The sequence below is a fragment of the Macaca fascicularis genome, chromosome 4 (assembly GCF_037993035.2).
Source record: "Macaca fascicularis isolate 582-1 chromosome 4, T2T-MFA8v1.1".
In the NCBI taxonomy this organism is placed as follows: domain Eukaryota; kingdom Metazoa; phylum Chordata; class Mammalia; order Primates; family Cercopithecidae; genus Macaca; species Macaca fascicularis.
In genome coordinates, this window is record NC_088378.1 from 62,779,210 (window position 1) to 62,793,453 (window position 14,244).

A 14,244-nucleotide genomic window follows, 5' to 3' on the forward strand; every position below is an offset into this window, starting at 1 on the left:
GAATTATTTGCTGAATGGATGAGTTCAGAGGATGTCAAAATTGTATGACTGTTGTAAGGTCTGGCCATGCTTAGAACTACCACTAAGAGTATATCTCAAAAAGGCAAACAAACAAACAAAAAACAAAGCAAAACAACAACAACAACAAAAAAAAAACCATACAGGGCAGGACTCTACAACTTTCTAGAGTTCCTGCGAACTGACTACAACCCAGGCTATCCCATAAGATAGGAACCTCCCTTTCTTCTAGACTAAGTTAGGTATTGAGTCTATCAATGAGCTTTTATGGAGGGCCCGTTTGTCAGTGGAGGGAAGTTGGTGATGAGGGAAGGAAGAAGACAAACAAACTAAAATGGACTCAGTGCTTACCATGATACACGTATTCCTCCTTCAGTCCCCAAAGAACCCTTCGTGATCACCATGATACATCTTGGGCTTGTAAAATGTAGTAACTTGTTCAAAGTCACACAGCTAATCTATGGTCAAACAGGAACAAGTATCAATTCGTTATAAGCCGAAGACGTTACACAAGTGCCAGAGGGCACATACACCTTGAAAGGGGCCAGAAAGAATGGACAAGGTTAGATGATAGAGCCAATGGGGTGGGGGGGATGTTATTGTTTACCATTTTCTATGCGTTAAGCATAGGACTAAAGCATTGACTCACAAAATTTTATGTATTCATCATATGAGCTCCAGGAGGTGGGCACAATGATTTATCGCCATTTTTTTAGGGTGAAACTGTAGCTTAAGAGAGAGACCTGGACAAGGTAATTGATGGCTGGAAAGTGGCTGAAGTCTGAAGCCCAAGCTGTCTGAGTTCACATTCAGAGCACTGACCCCTGCCTCCACCTCCTGCCACGATGCTGGGGGAGAGTGACATAAACGAGGCACAGAACAGGGAATGAGGGCGTTCCATAGCGCATGCATTTAGGGAGTGTCTACTCTACATCCAGATGGCACAGGGTAACGAGTAGAGGTGAACGACAGAGCCCTGCTCTTCTAGAGCGTCTAGAAGACAGTGAAGTCAGAGTGGATCTGAAGTATAGGGTCTGGAGTCGGGTTGCCTGGATTCAAACACTGACTAGCTGTGCAACTTAGACAATCACGTAATTTTCCCAGGCCTCAGTTCCCTCCACCTTTTTTTTTTGAGACAGAGTCTCAGTCTGTTGCCCACACTGCCAGACTGGAGTGCAATGATCTCGGCTCACTGCAACCTCCGACTTCCAGATTCAAGCGATTCTTCTGCTTCAGCCTCCCGAGTAGCTGGGATTACAGGCACACGCCACCGCATCCAGCTAATTTTTGTATTATTTTTAGTAGAGACGGAGTTTCACCATATTGGCCAGGATGGTCTCGATCTCCTGACCTTGTGATCTGCCCGCCTTGGCCTCCCAAAGTGCTGGGATTATAGGTGTGAGCCACTGGGAATGGCAATAGCCATCATACCTACCTCATGAGGTTATAAAAAAAAAAAATGGGCTAGCTGGGCGCGGTGGCTCACGCCTGCAATCCCAGCACTTCGAGAGGCCGAGGCGAGCGGATCACGAGGTCAGGAGATGGAGACCATCCTGGCTAACACGGTGAAACCCTGTCTCTACTAAAAATACAAAAAATTAGCCAGGTGTGGTGGCGGGTGCCCATAGTCCCAGCTACTCAGGAGGCTGAGGCAGGGGAATCGCTTGAGCCCAGGAGGCAGAGGTTGCAGTGAGTCGAGATCGTGCCACTACACTCCAGCCTGGGTGACAAAGCAAGACTCCATCTCAAAAAATAAAAGGGGGGCCAATATAAAGTCCTTAAAGCATACCTGGCGCACATCAATATTAGCTATTATTGTTCTTGGAACTAATAGAAAACAAGGTTAGATGGGAAAAATATGGCCAAAGCAAAGGACCGTGGAAGGATTGAGTTCAGCAGGGTCTGAAGAATGTGCAAGATGGACGGGGGCTTGCTAAAGTCAGAGATGCCCTCGGGAAAGCAGTGGGGCCATCCGGATGTGGAGTGATGTGCACCCAGCACAGCTACAGACTATAGTGTCACAGGAGAAAGAAATGGACAGGATGAGATGATGGACTGCGACATCACATGAGAGGCAAAAACTAGCCAAAGAGGGTGCCAAGGGTTTGGACCAGGTTCAAACTCTATACCAGACAGAAAACGTGGCACAAAAGAGAGAGGAGACGTGTGGGAAGAAGATGCGGTCATGCCTTTCCTCCTGTGCTTGCTGACTTGACAGTGGCTGTGAGTGAGTCAGAAAGTGGGCAGAGACTGTGGGTCTCAGGAGGCTCCAGACCAGGGCTCTGTGGAAGGGCTGGCCCAAGGAAACTACCATTTACTGAACATATACTATGTTTACATTGTTCATGGTTAAATCTAAGTCTTGTTTTTTCCTTCTGAAGAGTCTACAAGATCACTCCTGATCGCCCTTGTACACATGAGGAAGTTGATGGAGAGGGATTGGGGACATTGCTGAGGATGACACAGCTAAAAAGTGGTAGAACTGGTCTTGAGGTCCAGGCCTATCCGATTCCAGAACCCATTGTCTTCCCACTGCCAGGCTCAGCCAGGGAAGCCAGGAGTTAGAACAAGCTCTGCTGAGAAGCCAGTGCCTCAGAGTTACAACACACACCCGGTCCTTCTCCACCTCACCCCTCTTAGCCACCATCTCTCCCCTTGGCCGCCCTTCCCTCCCCTTCTCCAACCCAGCACTGTGCTCATTAGACAGGACCCAGCATTAATCCACCCTCATCCATGAAGTTTTCACGCCCCCTCCCCAGGGGAAATGGTCACCTCCTCCATCTGCTGCAGCCCTTGCTGTCCTTCCCACCCACCTGGCATGTGTAGACAAGCTTCAACTCAGGTGTGGTGTTCTGGCCACCTTATGCCACCCGCTGACAGATGGGGCTGATTCTGCTATTGTGCACTTCCCGGGGCCTCTTGCTCCCTCTCAGTTCCATCAAGTCCCCTTGAAAGCTGCACTCTCAGTCAAATGCCAGCCTTCTGGGGAGAGGAGGACTCCCCAGCCCTAGGCCTTCCTGGGGCTGAGCTACCCTGATCTCTGACAAATTCCAAGTACTGTGGCTAGCTCTGCTCCACTACGTCCTCCTCCAAACTAGAATTTAAGTTTCTAGAAAGAAGTCACTTCCCTGTGCTGTTTTTAGTGCCTTACACGTGGCAGACAATCAATAAATAACCACCATTGTCAAAGCTTTGATGAAAAAAAACCTTTAGTACAGTAACACCTCACCTCACACACGTTGGAACCAAAAGGCAAGCCAGGGGGCCTCTAGGCAAACAGTGTAAGAAGGCTTGGAGGTGTTGCTTTTACCCTGCAAACCCAGCAGTGATGCCAGTTAAAGTAACAATATAATTATTTTTTCAGATATGGATGGTTCAGTGTTAGAAAGACTTGAAAAACAAAATGAGGCCTCTTTCTTTGAAATGTTAAAGATGTGATAAAACCTATGCGGTAAAGTACACTGGCTTGACTTAAGGCCTTCTAAGACAGACCTTCACCCAAGGCCCGTTTGTTCTCATTTTAGAAAGCAGAAAAGTTCTTTTGTTTCCCAGCCTTCAAGAGAGACAAGCTGAGTAAATCCACAAGAGTAGCCAGTGTGTATGCTGCTTGGAGCACTGGTTACCTAAAAGCCAAGGACAGTAACCGAGAAAACAGGGCATGCTGGGGTCACTCGGCAAAATAGTCATACAAGTATCGGTAGGCCCTATCATTATAGTAACCACACACTTCACTGATTCTGAATAATTCATTCTTTCATAAGCAAGGAATCATTAACTTATGTTGAATGCACTCTGTAAGCCCCCAAAAATAAAAATTTATTTTAGAAAGATTTCCATCCAAAACTACAGGGAAAAATTAAATATACCCAGGTCTTAAAAATATCCAGGTTTAAAGACCTTAAACCAGGTCTTAAGGATCAGTTATCAGGAAAATTCCTATATATGAAACAGTTCATTCCCTCATGGGTCCAGCAAACAGGATGAGACCTCATACCATTTCTCTCAGAAGAACTGCAGAATGCCTACTTTCTTATCTTTTTTTAACTTTGCAAATAGCCCAACTATGAAGTGCACATGGCTATGGGGTCAGGCTGTTCTGAAGCCAATTTAAGAACCTAATAAAACCTATTTTTACATAAAGAACCAACTTTATTTCAAAGCATTTAAAAAAAAAGACAATTCCTTCGGATTTTTCAATCACTGAACTATCAAAAATGATTGTAACATTATAACATCATGACTTTTATTGGAATCCCTGGGCAGCTATCAGCTTTGCAGAGTGAAAAAAAAAAAAAAAATTCTGAGCTTCTTTATAATTTTTATTTTTATTATTTATTTATTTATTTTTGAGATGGAGTCGCCCAGGCTGGAGTGCAGTAGCACAATCTCGGCTCACTGCAACCTCTGCCTCCCGTGTTCAAGCAATTCTCCTGTCTCAGCCTCCTGAGTAGCTAGGACTACAGGCGCACACCACCAAGCCCAACTTTTTTTTTTTTTTTTTTTTTTCTGTATTTTTAGTAGAGACAGGGTTTCACCATATTGGTCAGGCTGGTCTCGAACTCCTGACCTCAGGTGATCCACCTGCCTCAGCCTCCCAAAGTGCTGGGATTACAGAAGTGAGCCATGGCACCCAGCTGCTTCTCTGTAATTTTTAGTAGTTTCAGAATGTCACTGATGGAATGACATTGATACTAGCTATTGGTAATTAACTAGGCCAGCGAAGCTTGGGCCCACCCAAGGTAGCCTGAAGAGCGTGACCACTAATGGACTCCCTTCCCCTCAATGTGCATGGAGGTGCTCCCTAAATACTTGTCTTCAGCTTTCCTGCCATCCACACTGCTCTTCAAACACCCAAATGCACTCAGGTGACTCCCGATTTAGACCTTCAGTGATCCTCCCATCATTCACTACGAAGATGAGTCCAAATCCCCTAACATCACTCACCGCGAGGCACCAGGAGAGCCGTCACAGAAGAATGTCCCTGCTCTGCTGGGGCTTCTGTCCTTACGACAGAAGACAGGCAGCAAACACCAAACCCAGAACAGGGCAGGCAGTAAGTGCTAGGAAGAAGGCTAAGACAGGCACAGGGGCTAGAGAATGGCACTCATCCAAGAAGGCCTCTCAAGAAACGTGAGTATAGCCTGAAAGAAATGACATGACCACATGACAAGCAAAGGCCTCCCAAAGCTGGCCCAAGGCCTGCTGGCCAAGCTCCTACTCTGCCCGTCCTCCTCTTGCAACCTGCACTCCAGCCTCAGAAGCTGGGATTCCTTCTCCCAACGCACCTCACTGCTTCACACTCCATGCGTTTGCATTTGCTCTTCTTCTGCCTACAACATCACCCACACACCTATCTGGTCTGGCCAACTCCTCCTGATTCTCCAAGGCTCCCCAGAAGCTTCTCCTCCTTTTTGAGGCCTTCTCTGGACACCAACCACATACCAGCTTCCTCACCAGCAAGATCCATCACTTCTCCCTTCTGCCCCTCTGGCCCGCACCGTGTTTATTCATGTGTCTGACGCCTGAGCAAAGTGAAGCTCCTAAAGGTCCCGGAGCTGTGACACTCATCTCCATAGCTGCAGCTCCTGGTCCTTCAAGACAGCCGTCCCCGAGGGCCTCCGTTAATAAAGGAATAAAACGCACATCCTCCTTTTACAATGCCATCTTTGAAAAGGTCTGCCCATGGAGAAAGCACAAACAAATGCCTTTTTATTTGAAACTCCCTTTGTAAAAATCGCTCTCCTTTTTCCCTGAAACCTGCATGTTGTAAAAGTCTTTTGGGTTCTTCCCCCTATAAAACTATCTTGACACCTAGCCATGTATCACGGCGCATGAAGCAGCTATAAACATCGCAGTTGGAAAAACATTATGCTGTGAAGGAAGAAACTCTATCTGCCAAGACACCGAAAGGCTTGCTACAGATATCATGAGAATGTCATGCTGGACACAATGAAAGCAGCTTGGACACTCCTTTATAGCCTGTGATCATTTTCACAAACATTTCCTAAATCCTACATAGTAAAACTTTCTTTCCAAGGAGGACAAATTGTTTAAAAAGGGGGAGGAACATACTCTTTTCTGGTTTTGCTTTTGTGTAGTTAAACTCTGAGCTTTAAAAACACAGCCTACACCTCCCCATCCTTAAGACACCCAAAGAGAAAGTCAGTTGGAGGAAAAAGGGAAAAAAGGCAGTGGCCAGGACGCAAGACATACAGCTCCCAATAAAGGAGATGAATTCAGAGAGAAAAAAAATTCTTTCAGTGCAGATTCCACTATTGTTACTTTAGTTTCCATTCTGTTTTCAATGTGGGGCAAATAAGAGTTGTAGAAGTGAGAGCCTCCCATGTGGGTGGAAGGGAGCTGGATTCAGAATCAGGTTGTAACTGCAGAAACACCAGCCAGATCTCAGAAAGACCAGCCCAAGCCATGCTGACAGCTGGCCCTCCTCAAGCCTAAACTAGAGCTCCAAAACTGAAGACCCCCTAAAAATAACAAAGAAAGAGAATTCAGCTGCTCCGTCCGAACTCGAGCACAAAAGGAAGAGGGGGGAGAAATCGTTTCCATATTTCACATAAACTTAGATCTCACTGCGACAGTTAGGAATGCATGAGTCAACCAAGGACTGACAATAATTACTGCACACATCAAGCCCCCCCGCCACAATTCAAGACGAGAATGTGCAACACCGAACGAAAACTATGGACGTCTCTATTGGGAAATGTTTGTGCTTACATATTTCAAAATGGCTTCGTAAAAAAAATAAAGTGTCCTTTTACGTGAGCTTTTAACTTTTTCGTTGTTGTTCTTCCAGAGAAAGCACCTGGAAGAGACTTTAAAATGTAAAACTTGTCCCAAAGTCATGTGAGATTTTATTCTTGCAACTTACTGTAACTGTACATGAGTGTTTTCTCCCAGCCCCCAGATTCCCTCACACGGTGGTTAAGATTCGTTCTGCCCTTGAACAGACTGGGGGTTTAACTGTACTGCAGTGGTTATTGTGAGGGAGGAAAAGAGGCAAATAAATCACAGAACGGCTGTAATTCTAGAAGAATAATTTTGGGGGAAGTAAACTTTCTCGTTGTTGGCTGTCAAGAACGGAAAGTTATCTATGGTGTACGGTGTTGAGAATCAGGCACCAGATGTCTGGTGCTGGGGTCGTCTCATTTCATGAAAAGGAATGTTTTGTTTAAAAATGTCTAAACAACAAGTACCATTTCCCGAGCCTTTCTGTATTCCACAACATGAGCTGGGCACTCTCTCCCAGTGTTTCGTTCAGGCTCATAACAACCATGTGATATATTATCATGCCTATCCTACAGATGTGAAAGCAAGCTCCGAAGGGCTAAATGCTCAAGGTCGTACTATCACTGAGTGCTAGAGTGGGGATTCAACACGGGTTATTTCACTCTGCCCCAGTCTGGCTCTGCTTTCTCCCTACAGCAGGTGGGGCACCTGTTCTGGCGTGTGACTTCCCCAGGCAGGTAACGCCTGTGAGCGCAGCAGAGTCTCATGAACAGGACGGAGACAGGGAAACAAAGCTGGCTCCCTGGCTCATTCTCCACGCGATTAAATTAGTCAATGCTTACTACATGGATGAATGCAGAATTTAAATCTAGTGTCTGAAGAGCCTTTGTTAACCAACGTGTGAGCATGTCCCTGGGTGCCCACTGTCAAAGTGGCACTACTGAACTATAAACATCAATTTTACATCCAACAGAAGATATACCATGTTCCTGACCTCCTTATGATCCCATAAAGCCCAGTTTCTTTGAAACCTAGATTAAAACAGTTCACTGAGCATGTGCCACCATGTCTCGCAATTACGATTTCTTTTAAAGCCAGGCGTGATCCCATATCTTTCAGAAATTTATTTAATAGCAGTCTTATGCTTATTTGATAGCAGTCAGTTCTAATTTATTTGATAGCAGTCTTATGCTTATTTTTTATTTATTTATGCTTATTTGATATTTATTTTATTTGATAGCAGTCTTATGCTTATTTGATATTTTTTTGCTTATGTATTTATTTCCTTATTTATCTATGCTTGTTTGATATTTATTTTATTTGATAGCAGTCTTATGCTTATTTGATATTTATTTATTTTGCTTACGTATTTATTTGCTTATTTATTTATGGTTGATATTTATTTTATTTATAGCAGTCTTATGCTTATTTGATAGCAGTCAGTTCTAATACAGTTTCTAAGTCACTGAGCATGAAATCATGTCCATCTCTCCTCAAGAAGTTCCCTCTTTTAGGTAGCAACTGGCAGTGTGAAATATCAGAGACCTGATGCCTTCAAGAGTAGATGAGGAAAATAGGGACATGCTGCCCTGTCTCCCTGAGAATGACATCATCTTTTTATGCTGTATGATTCTATGCATGTCTGTGTTTTGTTATTTTTAAAGGAGACCTGATGACCAGGTTCTGGTCACCTTCAGAGCACTGAAGAAAATGACTGACAGCAGGTGGCTGTCACATTGTCAGGCCAAGAAGGCGGCTTCCTCTTTTTCTAAATAACATGAGCCAAGGTAATAATGACAGCATTCCAAGAGCATCTTCTACTCCCAGAACAACTGCCACTGCACTTCAGGGAGTAACTGAAACACCAAGTCCCGTCAGTGGGTTTGCTGGGGTGGCCAGCTCTAATGCACAGTACAGTTCTACCAATCTGTCATCAAGTACTTTCCAATGATGTCATCAGCCCATGAATGTAACAGAACAATGATCTGCCCCATGACCCCTTCCAAAAGATTCCCCCTTATTAATTCTGTGTCCTCCTTCTCGGCACTAAAATCCAAAGAAGTTACCTTGCCATTTGGGTCAACCTTACCAACTTCTCTCAAATAGGCTTTGTCAAATTATGAAACAAGCTTTGGAGAAAGATACAAGTCCCACATTCTCCCTGTGCCTAAGAGATCTCACAGATTGTTTATCAGGCCACCTCCCACTTTAATATAATCCTGGCCTTAAAAAGAAGACTAAATGTTTGTTTTAAGCAGAACTGGTGCCACAGTAATAAACTTTCAGGGCAGGAGATCAGTTCTCCCTTGTTAGACTGACCGAAGATATTTTGCCAGGTGCAAGCCAGCCTGCCACAAACCATCCTAAATCCACCGTCCAGTCCCAATGTGGGTGGGCCATGACACCTTTCTGTTCCTAAGAGGCACTTAGATTTTTAGATTAATTTTTAGATTAATAAAGTTAATTAAGTTTGACTGCATAAGCACTACTTCTAAAAATTTGAGGTTTATCTAAGTATAGTGATTCAGATAAATCATTAAGACAGTATTAAATGTAAAAAGAAACAGATTCCAACTGTGCAGAAATCCATTTATAAAAAGACAATGATTATGCGTAAATAAGAATAAACATGTACGAAAATGTCTAGGAAGGGTTCCAGAAGGTGCTGACCTCCAGCTATGGGAAAGGAGAAGGATATAGCAGAAAGGGGACTATCTTTTCCAACCCATCTAGAGTTCTGTTGTTTAAATTTTTTTTTTACAAGAAGCATTTCTGTATTATTTGACAAATAAAAATAAAATCTACAGGCAACGGAAAGACAATGGGGGGAAGGATGAATATATGAAAGTAAATCACATTCCATAGCTCCTGAATGTTTAATCAGAGACGATTTTCCACTAATATTCCTGTGATGACCACATTGCTCCATGAGGATGCATTTCTGCCTGCCACGTTAGAAGCAGCTGTTTCCTATCATTCATTATCTGTTTCCTCCAAGGCCATGAAAACTGAAAGGCAGTTCTGTCTGGTTCCAGAAGCTGAACATGCAAAGCTGCATCCACACCTTTACCCCAATGGCATCTTGGACGAAGGACAGGAAGTCTCCAAACAGAGCCTGCTGTCTTTGTTTCTGAGTCTAACCAAAGCGTTCTCCCTAACCCTTCCTCCTGATCACACCTAGGCCACTGAGCCTCTAGGTATCCAACAATCCACACTAGTCACAGCCTGTTCATCGTCACATCAGCCATCATATGCAGACATTTAGCGTTCTTCAACCTATAAGAAAACAGAAGATCACTGATGCGCTCTCGGCAGCCTCTTTCCATTCTGAATCAGGCTGGAGAAGAGGAACGGTGGGAGTACACCTAGTGATTTCTGCAACTTGCCAGTGATTCTGCAACTCGCCACGCACGACCAACTTCACTGCCCAGCACTACCAATGGGCAGAATCCTCCTAGTTTTCTAAATCACTTCACCTAGCTGTCCCCTACCCTCACCCCTCATCTGGCTGGCATTTATCCTCTAAAACCATCCTCAAGCAACTGTCTTTAAAAAAAAAGAAAAAAAAAAAAGCTTTACTGCTTTTTGTGGAGCATGGCCAACTCCTAAGCAGGACAGAGTCAGCCTTATTATTTTTTATTTTTAAAATACTTTACTGCTCCTTGTGGAACAAACAACTAACTCTCTCTCTCTCTCTCTCTGTCATTCATTTGTGCTCCTCTGAACAGCTCCTAGAGCTGTAAGTACATCTGAATGCATCAGATCATATTGTGTAATAAATAGTGCTGGCATTTCTCCTGCTAGACGGAATGTCCTCACCAGTGGATCCTCGAAACCCAACACTGAGTCTAGTCTAGTCCATCACACAGAAGGTTCATAAGGCTTCTTGATTGGGAGTGTATTACAGAACAGGAAAAATGCTAGGATGTGCCACATTATTGCTGGTGGATGGGACCTACAAAGCCATAGGTTTTATGGGATTTGGGGAAAGGGGGCCAATTAGGGCAAGGTGGGAAAATGGTATAATCACAAACCTTCTGAACTGGGGGTCTAGAGAATTTGGTTCTGGTCTAGGTCCTGCCACTTAAATCTCTGTGCCACAATGTCATTTACGACAAAATAATTTATTCACACAAAAGAAGATGTATTTGGACTGAATGATTGAAGGTCATTATCAACCCTCAAAATTAGAGTTAATGATGGAAGAAAAAACATGGAATCCATAGTGCTGAAACCACAGTCCTAGGAAAAATGCGTGCTCTTGTTATATAACCAACCGAAGTCAAGAAACATCTCAATATGCCTAATACACAGGCTATCGTCTGGTTCATCGATGTGAACAGGATTTGTATCTGAGCACTGCCTCATACCCAGTATTTGTTCACTATAAGGATACTCCTGGCCAGGCGCGGTAGCTCACACCTGTAATCCCAGCATTTTGGGAGGCTGAGGCAGGTGGATCACGAGGTCAGGAGTTCCAGACCAGCCTGATCAACATGGTGAAACCCCATCTCTACTAAATACAAAAATTAGTGGAGCGTGGTGGTGTGTGCCTGTAATCTCAGCTACTTAGGAGGCTGAGGCAGGAGAATTGCTGCAACCCGGGAGGTGGAGGTTGCAGTGAACCGAGATCGTACCATTGCACTCCAGCCTGGGCAACAGAGTAAGACTCCGTCTTAAAAAAAAAAAAAAAAAAAAAAAAAAAAAAAAAAAAAACAAAGATACTCCTTGTCTCCATCATCTCAAACCTAAACATGATTATCCCCTCCCTCCTCCCCGAAAGAAAATGAATAAATGCTTGAAAATAAAAATCAAATGTTGCCATCTGGATGGAGGCAAAGCTTCTTTGAAAGTTTAACCAGCACAGGAACACTGACAGCCCACGCTGGATCTTTAAGGCTTGAAAGCTTGAATAGCCACACAGGTCTGGTAGCTGCTACTGACCTCCCTGTCTCAGGCCTTTGGAGAGGTGGTTTTTAGCTTGATTCATCATCACTGCTTTCTCGGACAGCAAGCCTGCCAATTCCACTGAAGGCAGAGTTGCCAATTAGCTTGGATTTTAACTTCTCTATATGCGAATTTTTGGTGAATTTTTTCAACTTTTAAGTTCAATGTACAAGTTTGAAAACTGACAGCATCTAAAATATGCTGTACATGAATCCATCAATTACGAATCATCTCCCTACACAGAGTTCCAAACCTACAATGTTTGAGAGGAGGAGGATTGGTCTAGGTATCTTACAAATATCTTTTGAAAAGTACTACTCAACACACAAAAATTAGACAAATATTAACTTGGAAACGGATCCAAAAGAAATTATATGTTTCTAAAGGGTTGGAAAGGGGCTTCTTTGGCGCATACAGATTTTTCCAGTTTTAAAAGAACTTTTCTACATTAATCACTTACTAAAGCTCTGTTCCGGAAACAGGCACACACTGAATAAAATATAGAAACAGTTTTTTCCCCTGGCTCAAAGATGCCTTACAAAAAGTCTCCTTCATCTATAAAAAGGCAAATCAGGTCAACTTTCAAGTTTTTTATTTAACACCCTGCATTTCCCAAAATGCATCAGGTATGATGAGTCCTGCTCACCATAAGCCCAAATCTCCACTTAACACTAACAGCGTGATTCACGTCGCTCCAGGTTACTATCTGCAAGGCGCCTGTTTGACACAGTGGGTGTCATTATTTCTCCTCGTCGCACAGGCAATCTAAAAGTCCCTTGAGAAGTGTGAGACCTTCTGTGATTTGGAAACGGAGGAAGCAACTCTGGTGACTAAGGAACAGGGGTAATCACCCTTCTGATGGTTGCTTCTGTAAGATCTGCTCCTGTAAGTTACTCCCACAGCGCTGATAGGGGCAGATCTTTCGAAATAACCTCTTGGCTCCCAAGAAGAACTGGGCTGGTTTCCTTAATTGGGCTTGGCATGACGGGACACCTTCCATCTGGGGTTGTTTTGCCAGGACAATAACTCAGTGGCATACACACTACATCGTGGACACACCCATGTATTACTGTCACACCCACCAGTTATCAAAAGCAGCAGTAAAGCAGGAAATGTAGTAAGTGTTGGGCATTAACTGTGATAAAACAATAGATATGGACTTCAAGGGCGTGCCTTTGTGGATGCCTCCCCTCTGCCACGTAATGCCTACTCTACATGTCAATATCACCAGCCCTCAGGTCTCTTTATGCTAGTGGAAGAACTGAGGAAAGACATTTAAGAACTCATTTACCATCACCCCTCCACAGCACGACATTTTAAAAGGTATAACTGTCCTCTCTTTTCTCTTTTTTTTTTAGATGGAGTCTCACTAATTGAGACTAATGCCCAGCTAATTTTTATTTTATTTTATTTTATTTCATTCTATTTTATTTTATTTTATTTTATTTTTTGAGATGGAGTCTTGCACTGTCACCTAGGCTGGAATGCAATGGCACGATCTTGGTTCACCGCAATCTCCCCCTCCCAGGTTCCAGCGATTCTCCTGCCTCAGCCTCCCGAGTAGCTGAGATTACAGGTGCCTACCACCACACCCAGCTAATCTTTTATATTTTTAGTAGAGACGGGGTTTCACTATGTTGGCCAGACTGGTCTCGAACTCCTGACCTCAGGTGATCTGCTTGCCTCAGCCTCCCAAAGTGCTAGGATTACAGACGTGAGCCACTATACCTGGCCATCTTTTAAAAATATTTTCTAATGAAAATTTTTTACTTTTTTAAGTTAAAATAGAGACAGGGATCCCACTTTGTTGCTCAGGTTGGTCTCGAACTCATGGGCTCAAACAGTCCTCCTGCCTCAGCCTCCCAAAGTGTTGGGATTACAGGCGTGAGCCACTGTGCCCAGCCTTCTCTTTTTTTGTGGGGGCGGGGGGCCATTTCAAACAATTCTCCTGCCTCAGCCTCCTGAGTAGCTGGGACTACAGGCGCGTGCCACCACACCCAGCTAATTTTTGTATTTTTAGTTTCAACACCATTTCATATTAACACACTGCATAAAGGATGTGGCATCCAGTTTTCTCTTTACCATTCCTCTCACCGATGGGCAATTTACTATTTACAATTTATCCTTGTTTGATTTGAGATTGAAACTACCCTGTTGGAAGACGTGAATTTTTTTTCCAGGATATGCCTGAGTTCTAAGCAACAAAAGTAGCACCCAGTGCTTTATGAAGCACTTCAAATATGGCTGATATTATGATAAATGCTTCACTCACATTATCTCATTTAGCCCTGAAAACAAACCCTGAAAGTTTAGTAACAGCATGATTCCAAGTTTAAAGATGAGCTAGTTGACTAAACAACGTACATAAATTGGCCAACATCAGGCAACCATGACAGGCAGTAAAGGATCCAAACTTGGGCAGCTCCTGAAGAGCCCTGGTTCTCCAGTACTGAGTCGCCTGCAGCAGCCACAATGTTTCAGAATGAGGAACGGCCCACCCACAAACACACGGATTTATCCAGCCCCAACAGAGAC

At 43.8% G+C, this 14,244-nt stretch overlaps 1 protein-coding gene across 4 annotated transcripts in view; it reads right to left on the minus strand.

Annotated features, from left to right (window-relative positions):
• Positions 1-14,244, minus strand: part of CNKSR3 (CNKSR family member 3) — a 112,419-nt gene that overhangs the window by 74,868 nt on the left and 23,307 nt on the right. The window contains exon 2 of one of the 4 annotated variants that reach the window (XM_045391344.2): positions 370-476. The exons of the other annotated variants lie outside the window; for them this stretch is intronic. The gene's annotated coding sequence lies outside the window, so the exon portion shown is untranslated. The remainder of the gene's footprint in view (positions 1-369; positions 477-14,244) is intronic. 4 annotated transcript variants of the gene reach the window in all.